At 45.8% G+C, this 15,649-nt stretch overlaps 1 protein-coding gene across 2 annotated transcripts in view; it reads left to right on the plus strand.

Annotated features, from left to right (window-relative positions):
* The window catches only part of PKNOX2 (PBX/knotted 1 homeobox 2), a 58,555-nt gene that overhangs the window by 18,446 nt on the left and 24,460 nt on the right, over positions 1 to 15,649 (plus strand). For both annotated transcript variants that reach the window (XM_072354786.1, XM_072354787.1), the window contains exons 3-4: positions 14,893 to 14,999; positions 15,382 to 15,460. The gene's annotated coding sequence lies outside the window, so the exon portion shown is untranslated. The remainder of the gene's footprint in view (positions 1 to 14,892; positions 15,000 to 15,381; positions 15,461 to 15,649) is intronic.

Below are 15,649 nucleotides of genomic sequence, written 5' to 3' on the forward strand. Positions count from 1 at the left end.
CAGCAGCACTGTGGCCGAACCGCTCCAAGCCACCAGCGCTGCGGGTTTGGGCAGAACCGAGCATCACCGGCGCTGAAGCCTCATTACTGTGATTTAGCCATTATTAGGTGATTGTGGTGCATTTTCAGCCAAAAGAAAGCCTTAATTTTGACAGGTGAGAGGAAAGCGATTTCCTTATCTTTCGTTTTCTAAATTTTTTTCTGGAACCCAAAATGGGAACATCCAGCAGCAGGAAAACATCTGCGAGAGAAAAGGGGCTGCTGGGTGAATCGGGGCCTCTGTTCCCCCAAATCCCCCCAGCCCACCAATGTGAAACCTCACCTTCAGGACCCAAATTAGCGCAAGGTTAATTCCGATATTTTCAAACTCCGGAGTTTACGTTCCCATGGCAACCAGTATTTTTATCCTCTGCGCCGTCGGGGAGCAGCGCTCCTCTGAGAGCCGCCGAGGTGTCGGGGTCGAGTCAGAACAAATAAATAAAGCGCAGAAATTTGTGCTGCGTCGCCTCGCGGGCAGCGGGAGCCGACAGTGCTGGCGTTGGGGTCGGGTGGGAGAGCAGCCGGAGGAGCAGAGCTGAGGGGCTCCACTCCTGAAGAGCTGATAGGGGCTGTGTGATGCTGGGTGCTCCATGCTGGGAGAGCAGCGGGAGTTGGGAGTCCTCCAAAGTCCCCTTACCATGAATGGGGAAAGTGGGGGACGTTCAGACTTCCATGCGCTGAAGTTGTGTGGTTGCTCCTAAAGGATCCCATGTCTGTAGTTTGGGTGAGATGGGAGATGGGACAGGAAAGGAGCGTTTGGGGTGAAAACCACAAGATTTGGTTCAGAAATAACCATCATGGTGGGAGTCTTGCCTAAAAGCAACACCAAGAATTTGGGCAAAATTATGCAGCCTGTCCACGCAGCCCATGGCCGAGGAGCCGCACTCTGTGCCAACCCTCCAGCCCTGAATATTAATTAATCTTTCGTATCGACGTTTTTCCCTGAAACGGGAGGTTTCCAGCCCGCAGTCTGCGCCGTCGGGTTAAGCAAATTAAAGGTGGTTTTGTGCCGTATTTTTCTCTTGACTGAATCAAACAATGCTGTTGGCATAGAAACAGCCTTTTGTGGAAAGGTCACCTGCACGGAGGGCGTTTTAGGTGTAATTCAAGGAGATTACAGGGGATTAGGGAACGTTTAAATATATATTTTTATATATGGAGGGAGCGTATGTATCATGGCATGCCTGTGTATATATATGCTTATGTGCTCATGTGCTCATGCAGACCCATGTATATATATTTATATGCACTTCTTTAAGGGAAATATGATAAAGGAGCAATATCCAACCAAGCTGGGAGGTTCGGCAAATTAAAAAGTCTGCGATAAAGGTTTTATTTCCCCCTTTTTTTTTCCTTTTTTCTTTCTTTTTTTTTCCCCTGCATGTGGCGGGGTGATATCGACACGAAGCGCTTTCTCCTCTGTGTTTTTGTGCTTGGCTTTAATTAAACCTCAGGCAGGGCTGGAAAAATGTGGCGAGACGAGATAATTGTGCTATTCCCCACGCGGGGCTCAGCGCCACGGAGGGAAAATGCGAGGAGAAATTTGGGGATGGAGCCGTCGAGGGATGGAGGCGGTCGGGGTGGCGATCCTTGGGCCGGGCAGATTCCTTTGCAGCCCCAAAGCTCCCCAGAGTGGAGGCTTTTGCCCCACCGTGCACCTCTGTGGTTTTGCAGGGAGTGGGAAAAATTAGTAAACCTGATTTTTATTCAGACGACCAGCACAGGTTGCTTTTCTTTGCTTTTCTTTGCTTTTCTTTGCCTTTCTTTTTTTTTCTTCTGGTAACACATTTCCAAGGCAGGAATTTAAAAGGTGAGATCACTGCAAAATGGCGTTTATATGGGATTTGACACAGGGTCGCTCCCTGCAGCTCTGGGTGCTTTCTCAACAGATCCCCCAGACTGGTGCTGATGTGCTGCAGATCCCTCTGGAATCAAGTGCTGATTCCATGAGAGGAAAAGCAATGTCCTTTTTCCAGGTTTTCCCACAGTAAGTCTTTATAACAAAAAGCAGCGTGTTGGAAGCAGCCTGGCTGGTAGGAAGGGCTTCCCACACCTGACCTTGCTGGAGCCTGTTGGGATGTAATAGGAGAGAGAGGCCGTGGAAATGTGGGAATGAAGAAAGGATTTAGTCAGACAGCGATAACAAAATCCCAATTTCGTGTCTCTTCTCTCCTATCTGTAGCGGCCCGTGGTAGCAAACATTTGGTTCAGATTAGGTTTTGGTGATTACAGCTTGTCAGAAAGTATTGTTTGCATCCTGCAGGAAATATTATGTTTTAACTTTGTTTTCATTCCGAGCAGTCAAAATATTGATTTTGCATTTTTTCACAGTAAAATTCCAAAAGCGATTTCTGTTTGGACACATGGAAGCAAAAACTATCAGCTCTGTCTGCAGACGTGAAATGTTTTGACATTTTTAAATGTTAGTTTCAAATTGACATTTCAACTTAAAATAGCATTAAAATGGCACAGAGTGAAGCTGTTGATTCAAACAAAAATTAAATTTCATCGAGGCATTTCAAAACTTTGCATTTCTCTCCATTCTGAACAAGTGACATTCCTTGCCATTGATGCTTTTCCTTCAGAAGGGACCAGATGGGCAAAAAATGCACCATTTCTCCCCAGATTTGGTATTAAATAATCCTGGACTCCCCATTTGCCAGGGCTGTATTCATTGGAGGCCTTTGAAGTCTGCAATGTTGATGTGAGATTTTGGCTTTCTCCCCTGGAGGAGACCGCTTTGCTTTTGACATCCCAGGATGGCACCTCTTGACTTGCAGCCATTGGCAGGGAAAAGACAGCAAGGAGTTTTTTTTCTCTTTTCTGTAGGACTGCAGTATTGGATATATCAGCACATGTTCCTCCAAGTGAAAGGAAAAAAAAAGCCCAAATAAATCAACTGAAAAAAAAAAAAAAAAAGAAAAAAGAAAAGAAAGAAAAAAAAGAAAGAAAGAAATTAAAAACGACCAACAAAATAACAGTTGTATTTTTTCCCATGTTGGTTGGTGGCCAAATCCCGTCACCCGCTGGCGTTGGAGGTGGGCTGCATCTATTCAGCTGGGAGCAGCTGTGTAGGATGTAGGCCAATAATATCTCAACAGAGAGGCAAAAAGCTACAGTGAGCCTCAAATGGCTATTGCTCTTATTCATCCGAGTGCCTGCAGTTTCCATTTCAAGGTAAAGAAATGGGGACAAACACCGATAAAAAAGCCACGTCCAGCATGTCATCACTCAGAAGTGATGAGCATCACACAGTCACCGCGGGAGAAGTTGGACCAAAGTTTTACTTCTTCTCGTGGTTCTTCTTCCACCATATCAACAAAGAAACACCAAAAAACACTTTTGGGGGGCTGCTTTTCAGATGCTGCTACTCAGTGTCTCTTGAGTGGAAATCCATTGGAAGACTTTTCCCTGAGAGTCTCATTTTTGCCCTCTGAGCCCTTCCCATAGACAGCTCCTCTTCCAATCAAAGAAAAAAATCCTCAAAAATGGACATCCCCTCTTCTTTCCACAAAGTAGAACAAAGAAATACTGAGCAGAGAGGAGATTTCAGCTTTGGGAAAATTTCTGTTTCTGTAGGAAAAATTGCTGTTTCCATTGGGTCCCTCAATGGCTCTTTTGAAAAAGATCTTGAGTTCGGCCAGAATTGATGGCCAAGGCTACAAGTGCAGAGTGCTGTTTCCAGCCAAAATTGCCAAACGAGGTGATAAATAGTCTCTTCGGGGGGATTTCTTTTAATATCTGAAGTCACTTTATAGCAGTATTTGACTTTTATGGCAGTCTTTGGGCAGTTGGTTTGAGTCACGCTTCCTCTTAGCTCAGCCGTGGACACAGGATCAGCTCTGCTCTGAAGGATCAGCGCGGTATTAATAGCTGTTATTTAATAAGTGTGCAAATAAATCCATGTCCAGAAGTTGTTCATAACTGTGCTTTGTTCCTCAAGGCGTGTAGGAAGCAGAGCATCCATCCTCAGCAGCATTCAGCCGTTTGCTTTCTGCCCATTTGGAATTGCCTAAAAATAGGGCGATTCTCACCCTGCGTGGAAATGAAAGTACAGAAAGATGATGAGCTGGGAACGCCCTAACCTGGAGTTTCTGGCATGCTAAGCTGCTAAATGCGAACTTTATGGCATCCACGCGCTTTCTTTGAATACTCATAACTAACAGAGGCAAATCAACACCCATTACTGGGTCAGCAGCGCAGGTTAACGCGCACCAACCGCTCTGCAGGGAAACGCCTCGTCAACGTCTGGCTCTGATGGCCTGATTCCTTTGGGTGGAAGAAATCCTGCCCATGTGCATCTTGCCCCACAAACGTAGGATTTCCCAGGACTGGATTTTCCATGGAAGGTTCCTGTGATCTGTTTTGCTGTGCACTGACTGCAGACAGCAGTAACAACACCTTCCGCCGGGCGCACGCAGCACATGCAGCTCCGATCTATCACAGCTTACTGCAGGCTATTAATAGTTTATTAACTCCATTTAAACTCTGCCTAAATGCTCCCAGTGTGCCAAGTGCCTCTGCATGGAAATTATTAAGAAAAAAGAATTAAATGGAATCGCAGAGTGTGCCAGGGCACGTTTGGAACTTATGCTGTGTCCCCCACATTTCTGCAATTAGCAGTGTGTGTCTGTGTGTGCATTTGGGAAACACTGGGGACGTGGTCCTTCTTTTCCTAGGAACTGTAGTGTCACTGCGAAGGGATGCTTCCTGGAAGCTTCTGTGAAGGGCTTGTTTGTGCTGGAATTTTGCATTTGCTGCTGCTTGTCTTGGAGCAGCTCAGACTGCAGAATAGTGATCAGCACCAAACTTCAGAAATTCATCCCCATAGGAAGGATAGAGGTGTGTTCCCAGCCCACTCCTGCCTATGGGGAGCTGAGTTTGGGGGATTACGGATGGCAGGAAATTTCTGCCACTGGAAGATTGTTGGGAACCTGCGATTTATATTTGCTTTCACGTCTGATCCTCACCCACAGGGATCCCATCATTTGATCTCAGGCACTCCCTTCCTGCTAAACACGAAACAAATGTATATTTTTTCATCTCCCCCTTCACTTTGCTGTGATGTTTCTTTGTCTCCCACCATTCCCCGAGTATTGAGAGTCACGCCAGGGCATTAATATTGATGGAGACCTCGGTTATTAGGAGCTGCATTTCCGAGCGTGCCGGCAGCATATAAATACTATTACAGGGTAATTAGTGAGCATCAAGCTGAGTTTGGATCTTGCAGGGCTTGGTGCCCTACTTTTGTGGTTTTGTTCGTGGGGTTGTTGGGGTTTGCCCACAGCCGGAGCTGAAGGCGGAGTGGGATCCCATCCCAGGAGCACCTGGATGCTGAATGGAGCAGAGTGCGGCAAAACACAGAGACTGGGGAAGGAAAAAGGCTGTCATGGCTTTCCTTCTTTGGAAGCTGTGTGTATTTGAAGTGTGGAGTCGCTTCCGACTTTCTGATTAAATTTTCCCCATTTTTTGTTTGCTTCTATCCCTCCTTGCCAAGATGGGATTTCATGGTTTGCATTTTCTCCTCCTGTGCCATGGTTTAATTTTTTTTCTTCCAGTCTTGTAAAGTTTGAGAAGGTTTCAGTGTTGCCAAAGGGCAAATACAGCTCAGTGGTTCTGAGTGCTGGGAATGCTGCAGGTCTCCCGGCCTCGCAGGGCAGCAAACAGCTCACACTGTACAACACTTTGCAGTAGAAAGGAAAAAACAGAAACAACTCCTATTTCGGGGGAGAAATAACACCCAAACAGTCCGGGTGCGTTAGATCTGGAAAACAAGTGCTCCTTGAATTCCTCACACTATTTTACCATTTCTTCCACTTCCTTCCCTTAGCAACTACAAGGAGAGGTTGCCACCCTAAAGGAGACAACTCAGGGTTGTGGCTCTGCCCCCAAATCCTTCGTTTTTTCCCACGGTGCTGCTGTTTCCGTCTTCTACTGAAACTCTCTGTGAATAATTTAGGAGCGTTTTGCATCTTTTATAGCTCTGAACTTCGGCTAAAAGGAGTTTTGAGATGGTGCTGCCTGTGCAATAAAGTATGAATGTGGCTGAAGGCGAAAAACCTCAATCTTGCATGAGTGAAAAGGGATGGGGATGGGGGGTGACAGCAGTAGAAGCCAGGGAGGCCTATGAATGCTGCGAGCTCTTGGAAGTGGTTTAGCACATTATTTTCGTGTGTTGACATGGGAGAAAGGGCATTCAACTTGCAGGCTGGCAAGCACGGCTTGGCCCCAGTGTTTCCTTCTCTGGGGGCTGTCAGGGTGGTTGGAGAGGTTTGGGGTTTGTCATTCTGCTTGGGACTGGGGAAATCAATAGGGTGTGCTGCACAGGGAGTGAATCACTGCCCCTGGGCTCAATCAGTCAGTGCAGCTCTGAGTTCCCAGGAGATAAACCCACCTTCTTGCACTACACTTCCCCCATTTATTTTTTGCAGTTTGGTTGCTGCTGTTTTCTGCTGCTGGGTGTCGCTCTCCATTGCAGGTGTTGGAGCTGAATCTTACAGTTTTAAGGACTCTTCATTGCTTGAGGCTTTTAGTACATTTGCTGTTGGCCAATAGGACTTTGCCTTCAGGGGCTGAGCTCCCCACCATGTGGGCTATAGCAGGGTGTCTGCATCAAGCTGCTGCAAGGATTTAAAATTCCTGACTAATTTCTTTTCCATGAAACAAATGAATCTTCAGGAGGGTGTTGTGTCGCAGCTGCTAAGCCATTTAATTTATCTGAGTCGTTTACAATTTGTGATGGGACTGTTAATGGCCTGATGTGGGGATCAGCATCACTTCAATACTTGGAGGTTGGTTGGTTTGTTTTTGTTTTTTCTTTTCCATTTTTCCCTCCTGTCCTTTATTTTTCCTCCTGGTTTTAAAGTTGTTTCTGGATTTGTCCCCAGAGGCACAAAGCTGTGTTTGGAAAATGTCAGTTCTGTGTCCCCAGCCCCTTTGTCACACTGAAAGCACAAACCGCAGCCCACCCAGGGGGACGTGCCGCCCTGCTACTGCTTACTGCTTCAAAGTACCTGCCCGTGATATGAAACATGCCATAAAATGAATACATTCCAGATGTCCCTGCAAATTCCCCTTGGCTTCGCCATCCACCTGAAGGCAGTCGATGTGGTGAGGCTGCTTTGCTTGTATGAGGCTTTCCTGCCCCGCAGTGTGGGATGGTGGCTCAGTCCCCGTGGTGCTGGAGGTCAACAGGGGCGATGTCTCCAATACTTTCCCAGTGCAATGTGGCAATCTTATGGTTGGGAAACCCCTTACTCGCCAGGGTTGGTGGGGCAATGCACGTCCTGGGGCTGGCAGATCTCAATATGTGGGAATGGTGGAAGTGGTGGGAAATCCATCCTTGAAGGTTCTCCCCTCTCAGTGTTGCGGAATCTCTAGCCATGGGGGAGCTCCATGCTCTGAGGACTTCCATTTTAGATCCTAGGCCAAATTAGGAACTACTGCTTCTTCCACAAAGCACTCAACTGAATGCAGAAGGCATGGGATGATGGCCAGGCTCTTGTCCTTGGGATGCTGTGAGCCTGTACCTGCACGTGATGCCAACTTTGCAGGCAGCTCAGCAACTGTTGCCCTTGTTTATACAAAGGTGCCAAAGAAAACACAGTGGGGGAATGTTTGTTGTCTCGTGGGTGGATTTCCAGGAGATACAGGCAGCAATTTCCTTGCTACCTGTGGTGTGAGGGTCCGGCTGGATGGAAGGGCTGCATAAAATGGGGATGCTGGTGGTGTGGAAGGCAGTAGTTACAAAAGCTAAAATTACTGTTCATAGCTGATACGTTGCGTGGCACTAATTAATTTTTAAAGAGACTCACTGGGGACCTCATTGCTAAAATGTGATGTTTTCTCCTCCGGCATCAGAACTGTTAATTCAATACAAAGCAGAAAAACAGAAAGGAAGAGGAACTGCAGCATCCAAGGGATTTCTCTGGCAGGCAGATCCTGCTGCAGGGATTGGGTTGGGGTCACCCTGTTGCACCCTTCAAGATTGCTGTTCTTATTATTTTTTTATTTTTTGGACAAGTCAAATGCAACTTCCCTGAAGTGCAGGAATGTCCCTGGAGCTCAGAGCAAAGCGAGGAGCTATTCTGGGCTCTGCTCTCACCTGTCTCACTTTACCCGAGTGTGGCTTTCCTGAATATTTTTAGCTGTGTTTTATTACCAGCCTCACAAGGCCCAGACCAGGGGATTATTGCCATTGCACAGTTACTTACCCACATACAAGTTATTTAATTCAAACAGTCTTTGGGAGCACTAAGAACAGACTTTCCTGGACGGTTTTGTTGTCGCTGGCATCTGGACAGGAATCAACAGCCAAATATCCAGCATTTCCCAGCATGTGATGTACGTAGTATTGATCCTAAAATGGCCAAAGCCATAAACACTTTGTCTTCAATTTCTGTTTAACTACTATTTTTATCAGGCTGGACGTTTTTCTCACCACCACCTTGAATCAACCTCCTAATTCCAACCCTTTCCAAGTTTCCTTAGGGTGTATTTCTCCACGAGAGTGGGAATTTATCAAGCTTCAGCAAAACTGTTTCATAAAGTCACACTCAGTGCTTGTATTTGCGCCCCCCCCCCCCTCCCCAGTCCCCCTGGTCATTAACTTTTCATTTGAAAATTAGGAAATTTGGTTGCTCAGGGCAAACCTTCCCTGCTGTTCTGGAGGGAGGTGATAGCGGAGTTTGGTCCAAACTGGGTCGGGGATAACAAATGCCAGTTGCCCCATTGCAAGATGTGATTCTGTTTTTGCTGGTAGCAGCCCGGGGTCACAGAGCACCGTGCTCACGTCCTCCCCCAGACGGAGCCATTTCTGGTTCCATATGGAAAAGGGCTGTGGCATCTGGTTTCACTCTCAGCAGCTGGCAGCTTGAAGCCTGTGTTTTGCGTGGTGTGGAGTAAAGAGAAAATAAAGTGTCGAATTGTTTGGCATTATCAAGGATTTCTGCTCCCCAGGACTTCTGCATAAAGAGATGGAAATTTTAGCTGCTGGAGCCAAGAAACACACAGAAGTATATGAATTTATTACATTTTATCTCATTCTCCTGCAAACAGCGCTGGAAATGTCAAAAGATCATCTATTGTTTCATCATTTATAAAGAATTTTTGTTTTCTTGTTGTAATTTCTTTGATGCATGGCTGTGGGGAAGGAAAAGAAACGGGAGCAGGAGCTGGCAGGTTGAACGAGCAGTTTGTCTGGCCGCAGAGCTACGTGCATTTAAATTTCTCACATCCCGGTTTTTAATTTAACAAATGTAATTAAGGATGGGGTCGGTACTCGGATTATTCATTTACTCCAGATGGAAAAATTAAATTGAATGCAAATTCTATAATCAGACATGAAGTTGAGGATGTCGGACGTGATGGGGAAGTGTCAGCACATTAATGGGACCACTTTCCCTAAACAGCCCCCAAATCTAGAGCTAGGGATTATTTGAATAATTGAGGTGGCATTTGATAAGATATCTGATTGCTGATATCTCCTTAAGATGGAGCCTTAATTGTAATTCTCCATCAAGAAGGATTAATCTGCGTAACGGGGCTGTTGGGAACGGTGTGGTGTCAGGCTGCCTCGCTCAAGTTTTGGTCTTTTATCAAGGGCTGCCATTCCTGTTAGCGGTACCAACAGGATTGTTGGCATCTCCTGGTCTGTTACGTGTGAGCTGGGAGACCAGCAAGCCTTGTGGCTCGTCCCTGGGCCTCCAGGGCTGCATGAGTCCTGGCAGAGGGATTTCCCAAGGGTTGCGCCAACTCTGCAGCATCAGTACTGAGGTCTGCTCTCATTTCCTTTCTTTGGGGTGCAATCAAACCCTTATTTCCTTATGAAATAGAGACAGACGAGGAGAATATTGTCGCATCTTCCTCAGAAGACCTTGTGGGGCCGTGAGTGTCCTGTAATGGGATGCTGCTACTGAGCGGCCATTGGGAGTGGATGGACACTGACTCCCAGCTCAGCCTCGGTGGGGGCAGAGGGAGGAATTTACACTCATCCTGGTGGCAAACATTTGGTCGCGGTCACAGCCGGCTCCTCTTGCATTTCCTCAACACTTATGCTGCACGTTGGAGAAATAACTCTTATGTAGAGTCCTTGTCACTGTCAGCAGTACTTGTTCCTCTTGGAACAAGGCATAACAGGCAGTGAGATGGAGACAAACTTTGCTTCTTGAATCTCACATCTGGCAGATAAAACGGGTTATTTCAAATGGTCATTGTTTTTGCAGGAAATAATAATTAATTTTAAAGGAGAACAACAACATTTTCTTTAATGTTGACTATCCAGAATTGTGAACTAATCATTGCAGCCTTTCTTTCTTGCCTCCCGCATCTAGCAACAAATGAAGAAAGGGAAAGAGAGATGAAAGGGGGCAAAGAGATAAAGCTTGAAAGATTTATTTTCTTGAGAGTGTGCATATTTTGGAACAAAATGTAAATGAATCACACAGAAAAAAACATTAGGGAGAAGATACTCATGAGCCCTACCTGCAGATTTGGGATTGCCCAATAGTGATGAGTGCAGCTTATATCTCTACTGTTTTTAATGTAAAGCCATATGCAGATTTTTCCTTCTTTTTTTTTTTTCCTTTTTTTCTTCTTTTTCTTTTCCTCACCATCCTACTCATAGCTGTCGCTATGTAGTAACATCCATTTCTGCTAAGTGGGTGCATTCATCATCTCAGCAATGTGATTTTAGCACTCGGATGATCTCTTAGGTCAGCATTCACACTCCACAACCAGAAGGGCACGATTTCCCCCCAAAAAACTTAAATCACTTGAGATAAGTTGGGCATTATCTTCAAGGTTGCAAATTGCTTGTTTGCTCCTCCAGCTGGAGCTCTTAATTCAGAACAATTAGCATGCCATTTAAAACAGAAACAAAGCATATGGAGGTGATCCCAGGAAAAGAGCATCATTGGGTTGGAGCACCCCAGCATTGCCTGGTATTCACTGAACAAACTGCTTGGCTCCAGTTCATCTTTCTTTGCACATCTCATCTCTTCCTTTTGTCCTTCTTTCCTCCCTCGCTTCATCTTTCCCTTCCCTCCCTCTCTTCCTCCCTTCCCTGCTTTCTTTCCCTACTTTCCTTACCCACTTGCCTCCATCATATTTGCTCTAATGGTTCGTACTGGAATTGCATGAGAATGTTATTAAGAGAACCAAGAATTTATTTTTCACGTGAAATAAAAACAGTGTTTTCCTTCAAGTCTTTGTAGGAATCAGCACTGCCCAACACACACTGCGTCACAGGAGCATTTTTGTTCACCCTGCAGATTATCTGCACATCTTCCCAATGTACTTTTCCACCACTGGGTTTTTTTGGGAGCCTCCATATCTGCAGACCCAGGCTGTGAAGCCAAGCAGGTTGTTGAACCTGCAGAAAAGAGCTTTTCTGCAATCCCTTTCCCTTTACTCCCGTCAGAGGATGGATGGAGGCAGCATCGGCAAATCTGAATAACTAATCAGAGTCCTCATTAACCCCCCGCAGAGATGCTCAAACATTCACTTTGCTGTTTGTGAAGCAGAGAAGGAAAAAAAAAAAAAAAAGAGGGGGAAGAAAAAAAAAATACAACACAAAACGACCCACCCTGCATTAAAATTGATGTGTTATTAATCCCACTGTTCAGACCTCATGGGCACCGAATTTTCCTCCATCTCGCCCAAGGCTGAGCAGTGTGGGGCCGCTCCTGTGGGGCACTTTGACTTTCCATTATTTATGGCTGCAGTGTGGTGAGGCCGCTTTGTTCCCGGTGCCCAGATGTGCACACATGTGCCTGGCGGGGAGATTCCCATATTTCTTTACATTTCCCCCCACTTCCGAGGATGCAGATCTCATCCAGGGGCAGTGCTCTGCTCGTGGATTCAGCTGTGCTTGGTGCATGGCTTTGCTTTTGCTTTTTCAGGAGTATGGAAATAGTGCATTCCCTCAAGTCTTGTCACTGATGGCACCGTCAGGATTAGCTTGTGACTCTGGGAAGGTGGAAGGATGAACAGATGAGAGCACTGAGTTACTCTTTGCACCTTCAGGTGTCCCCACCCTGCGGCTCCGGGCCATGTTTTGTGGCTGGTGCTGAAATTGCCCAATGGGGAAAAAGCCAAACACAATTTAAGGACTTTTTGCAGCACTCCTTATTCCTGCTTGCAGTGGGCACTGGAGCTGCTGCTGTGCTTGGTGTGTCATCACCTCTTGATTAAGAGTGGTGCTCTTCAAAGAGCATAACTGAAATCTGAAACATCATTTTTTGCAACTATCCTTAATGATTATTTATTTATTTATTTATTTGCTAAATATCAATCAGCATTTCCTTATACTTAATTAAATCCTTAACAAAGGGATGCTCTAAGGAACCAGCCTTTGCAGCCTGTGTGCAGGCTGAAGTCCTGGGATGCTGGTACCTCACCTTCACTGATGGACATGATACAAGTTGGGTAAATGGGGATTTAGAGTGTGTTGGGGGATTGCTGTAGATGCAGTCTGTGCCAGGACTGCATATCATTGCCATTGACGTGTCTTATTTGTGACCCTCCAGCAGCTGCTGCATGCACGGAGTGCTGGATCTGCCATGGAGCAGCTTGGAGGCAACATCTCCATTCCCTCTCGCATCTTCAGGACTTCAAAGGCCTCTGATAAACTTCAAAGGATGCCTTTTGAAGTTGCTAAAAGTGTGTGCTGGCTAATGAAGATTTACCTCCCTTTGCAAGAGTGTTTGTGGAAGTGTTGCTGGTGGGATTGGCTATTTGTGCTCCCTGTGGCAGGAACAAAAGCTGCATCTTTTGTGCAGAAGCCATGCAAGCTGTATTTTTGCCCTGTCAAAACAGGTGCATACAGTATCCAAGTCTGCAGCCCTGATCAGCTCTGCAGATGGAAATCAGCATTGCTCAGGAGCTATTTTAGCACTCGCAGAGCGCTGTTTATCTGCTCCTTTTCTTCCAGGTCTCACACTTAGTTTGCACAAGTGAAGCCAGATGACAAAAGTCTCTCCCACGGGAGGAAAAAAGACTTTACAGGGATGACAAATTGCTGCAAAAACACGAGCTTTTGGAAACATTGTCAGGACAAACCCAAAGCAGGTCACGTCCCAGCTCCTTGACTAGTGTTTGCAGTCAGCCTGTGCTTGCTCTGCCAAGGCAGCAGCCCATAGGCTTTTATTCCTGATTATAAATAACCTTAATTATGTTTGCAATTGAAGAGTCTTGGACTCAGGATCCATCTGAGTGTTCAGCATAGCCCAGGTTTAGTGACCTACCTGCCCTTCCGCCTCCTTCACCAAATCTTCCATTTTATGAAATTTTGGGTCCAGCTTTTGGATGGGAGGAGAAGATTTTGTGCCAAGAGCAGAAGCATAAATACATGTTCAAAACTGTAGTGCTGGAAAGTCAGATGGCATTTTGGGTGAAGAAATCATGGGAGTGATACTGAAACAAACACACAAGTGCTGGGGCTGTGGTGTGTAGCATGGCAGGCATTTTGGGTGGATGTTGGGGATCTCAGAAGCTCTCCTCTAGCTGATGCATATCCAGGTGCATATACCCCGTGTACATTCAAGATCTGAGCAGCTGTAGATCAAGGCATAAATATATCCTAGGCACATACGAGTGATCTGAGCAGGTCTGTACTGTGTGATATATATTGTAGTAGGCAGATACAGATTGAAGATCTGAGGAGCTTTCTGGAAGGGATGTTTATCAGGGGACTTACATGTTTATTGGAGTTTTGAGGAGCTCTGCAGAGCTGTTATATATAGCATGGTAGATATATCAGACATGCACTGGAGATCTGGGGAGCTCTCAAGAGGTGATGTATGTCGTGGTAGGTACATACATCACATGTATATTTTGGATTTGAGGAGCTCCAGACTGGTAATATATATCAGAGATGCATGTATCAGACAAATACGAGAGGTCTGAGCAGCTCTCTAGAGGTGATTTATATCAGTGTAAATATAGCAGGTGTATATTGGAGATCTTAGGTGATGTTTATCACCTCATATCTAGAGGTGATGTAAATGGAGGGACATTTATCAGGCGTATATTGGAGATCTGAAGAGCATGCTAGAGGTGATGTATGTATCAGAGATCTGGGGAGCTTTGTCTCTTTGCCTTGAAATCATCCACTTGCTTCCAGAGTCTCTTGGAGGCCTCGATATCGCCCAGTTTTCCAGGAATTGCATTTTCTCCTTTTTTTGAGAGAGAGAAAAAAAGGCACAGAATGCAGCCGTGGCCATGCAGGTCATTGCTGGGCCCAACTTGTTTTTTGTTTTATTATCTATGATGCAGAAGGTTTCAGACAACAGGTTTCTTTCTCCTGGACTCACCTGGCTCTCTGACTTGTGTCTTGCTGAGGAGTAGCGCCCGTTTGCCAACCTTGTTCAAAAGAAATCTCAATTTTTAAGTCATCCTTGCAAGCTTTCTTTTCCCGCTGCAGAGAGGGAGATTTGTGAAGGCATTTAGTGAGATAATTAAAGCTGAACTGAGAAATACGGTGATTTGCAGATGCGCCTAAGTGGGTTAGGCAGCTAAATCCCATTTAGGCAGGGAAATTTTGCCACTTGATCTGCTTAGAAGGGTCTAGAAATCCCAATCTCAGCTTCCTTAAAGAGCAGATCCTTGGGAGAGGCAGCATCATCTCTAACACTTATATGGACTTCTACTTATTAGTTAACCTCCGGATCCACTCCCCTGTTTTTGAATTAATGGCTCTTTCCTGGTTCACAGTCTGAGCTGGAGTGTAGAAGCACATTTAGACTCAAGCAAAGATTATAGTTAATAATGGCAATGTTGACAGCCAGTGCAAAACAGGGATGTGGCCAAGAGCAGCAGCAGCTTCACAGCTTTTTCTCTGTTTTCTCCTTTTCAGACCCAAACTGCACTGCTAACCCACTGTGAGATCCTGTGCTGGGAGCTGTCATCATTGAGGAGCAGGAGGGGACAGGACGAGATACAGCTGTGGATTTTCCTTTGTGGGTATGCTGGCAGCAATCACATCTTCATATTCCAGACACATCTCGGTTCGACCTCTAAAATTCTGATTCATTTTTCCCGTTCCCTGGAGTTGTCCACAGCTGCTTGTCACATCCCCAGGGGTCTGACTTAGCAGTCACTAGTCCACCTTTCATCCCCAAGGGGCAATTGTCACCTCTGATTTCCTTGATTCCTCCTATTTTTCGCCCTATCCTGCAATAAACTTACTCTAAGAACAGACTTGCCCTCTCAGGGTGGTCCACGGTGGCTTCATTGATTGCACCGAAGGACCTAGCACAGAAAACTTCATCCTCTATATGATATTTCATCTTTCCATTGCACTGTTTTCTTTCCATATTCAGTATTTCACCATTTCCTTTCCCAGCCTGTGACCCATACTCGGAAGTTTTGCTTTTGTGGCTGTGGAACATTTCGTGCAGCGGCTCCTCGAGCACCCGCAGACGGTAAGGCAGCCTTGTTTTGTGCTAATTGGGCAGTGATGTATGAACTGAGAGGGATGCGATGAGTTGTGACCTCAGCAGGGCTTTGTCTGAGGGATTTCTGCTCTTTCCTGGTACCTTGAGTTATATTGCACGTTGTTAAGAGCCGTAAGCCACGACTGGCCCAGAGGAAAACACAGATTTTGTCATAAA

Source organism: Excalfactoria chinensis, chromosome 21 (assembly GCF_039878825.1).
Source record: "Excalfactoria chinensis isolate bCotChi1 chromosome 21, bCotChi1.hap2, whole genome shotgun sequence".
NCBI lineage: Eukaryota > Metazoa > Chordata > Aves > Galliformes > Phasianidae > Excalfactoria > Excalfactoria chinensis.